This window comes from Condylura cristata, unplaced genomic scaffold, assembly GCF_000260355.1.
Source record: "Condylura cristata isolate star-nosed mole 26May11 unplaced genomic scaffold, ConCri1.0 scaffold00013, whole genome shotgun sequence".
Classification (NCBI taxonomy): domain Eukaryota; kingdom Metazoa; phylum Chordata; class Mammalia; order Eulipotyphla; family Talpidae; genus Condylura; species Condylura cristata.
This window is the reverse complement of record NW_004567114.1, coordinates 13,524,114-13,526,655: the sequence shown is the minus strand read 5'-3', so window position 1 is coordinate 13,526,655 and position 2,542 is coordinate 13,524,114.

The following is a 2,542-nucleotide window of genomic DNA, read 5'->3' as shown; positions in this document are numbered from 1 at the left end:
AAGATGTGCCATTCTCACTAGGGTGAGTTGGTATCTCATTGTGGTTTAATTTGTGGTTTCTCCCTTATTACAAGTGATGTTGAACATTTATTCATATGCTTGTTGACCATCTGTATATCCTCTTTGGAGAAGTGTCTTTTTATCTCTTCTGCCCATTTTTTGAAGGGGCTGTTTATTTTTGTTGAGTTTCATCAGTTCTTTGTATATCTTTGTGATCAATCCTGTATCACTATTTTTGTGTGAGAAAAAATTTCCCCTATCAGTGGGATGTCTGTTTGTTTGTTTGTTTGTTTGTTTTTGTAATATCTTTTGCTGTACAGAAGCTCTTTAACTAACGTGATATAGTCCCATCTGAGATTCTTATCTAACATATTGAACATAGCAATCTGTAATATCTTGTGAAAATTCCAGAATCTCAAGTCACTTACTTCACATTGATTCAAAATATGTGGATGTATATTTTAACATGTCCTCAGATGATTTTAGTTCAGGTCATCCAGGGAATTTGCTGTTAGAAACACATTTTAGACTGAGTCTATTAATTTAGTATTGCTTATAATAATATTTTGAGAAGTTTTCTCAATATATGCATGCTATGTACCATCTCAAATCTGCTGAGTCAGAATTTCAGCAGCATGCACCTGCACAAGATACTTGGATATGTGGACACACACCTACATTTCTCTCCTCAGATTTGAGGTACTCACAGATGATTGATTTGGTTGTGCCATTAAGATGACCTTCTTACATGTTGATGGGAACTGCAATAATAACAATATCTATTTTAATGGCCATTTTCAGTGTTGAAAATTATTCAGTTTCATAGTTATGTTGAATTTAAAATACTGACCTTCCTTTATCCTCTGATCAGAGAATTTCTTTTTTTTCTTTTTTCTCCTTTGGAAGCTTGCCTACCACTGTAATTTAAATGGTAAATAACTGGAGTTGGAATTGTGTTAGATATACTCTTCACTTATTTACTTCACTTTGCAGTATATCAAAGTTCCTAGTCAGGCCAAAATAATAGTCCCTGTCCAACTAAAGGCAACTCTATCCCTCTTCATGCTACTTGTTTATTAGATTAACTTATCTTAAAAGATGAAGTATTCTTTATATCAGTTACCAAGATCAGAGGAAGAAACTAAAATCCACAGTACTTTTTAATTACATAATGTTTATTTTTAAATGCTTTCTTGCATAACACCAGCATTCAATTTTAGCAGCAATAAAAAATGTTCAAATTTCTGAAAATTTGTGATTTGCATTACCACTTGTACACAGAAATGGATATATCCTCTCAGGACTTCTATACAAGTGTCCATCCATTTTAACAAGGTGAATCCAACATGATTTATTTGGAATTGATCTTTGATTGAATCAAGATTATAAAATAGAAAATGACAATACATAAAAATGTATATATAATTTCATATACACACATTATATGTACTTGTAGATGTATAAATTCACTTTTTTTCCTAGCATTTTAATTATGGTCAAAAACCAAAGAAGAAGCTGAATAAATAAACTGAAACAAATGCTTTGATAATTCATTAAAAGAAAAATGATTTTAACAGTTTAGTATATCCACGTCTTAAAATAACAGGATGCTCTTACAGTAAATATCTGTGGTTATTGTCCATGGTATGTTCAATCTTAAATATTAAGTATAAAAAGTAATCTACAGGGTAGTCCAGTTAATAACTTTGCTAACTAAAATAATATAAAAGATGTAGAACTATATATGAACCTTTATATATGTATATAAGCAGAGAAGATGTAAGATGTGCATATTTAAATGTATTTCAAGAGGATGAGGTGGGAGTAAGAGTTCTCATTATGTATTCCTACAGGATTTAATTTTTGGATGGGCATGTTTTATCTTGTACTTTCAAAAATTGTGACAGAAAAAAAACTTAAAAATCTTAGAACAGTAAAGGAATAGCAAATGAACATTAATAAACATTCCTCATAAAATACATTAAAATAGCTATACAAAAGAAAATATTCTGAAATATTAATAATTAAAAATGCAATAAAATTGAGCAATAAAATTCTATTTTTTGTGTCTTAAGTTGGAACACATTAAAGACAATTTTCCATGTAATTAAGTCACTGTGAACACAGCTATACATTGTTAGGATGTCATTTGGAACACTCTGAAAATCAGCTTGAAAATAAGTACAAACACATAAAAATATTACTTTTTTAATCTCATGGGCTCTTATTAAAGAACTTATAATTAGCAAACAAGCAGAAGTAAGGGCATCACTGTGTTAATTTAACTTTATTAAACTTCAAGTATTGACTCCAATCATCACAGCATTCATATAATGAAGACCACCCATATGCTTTCTTACATGTTTCTCTCTCAATTTCCTCCATACCTAAAATTTGTAAAATCCCTTCTCCTCCTTTCTCCATGTAATACATTGAGTGCCGTTCCACTCTCCTGTTCATTTCATCCTTCACAGGAAAAAATGACTGGACGGTCTCCAGCAGAGGTCTCTAGACAGTCCGTCTCTTCTTGTCTGGCCATTGT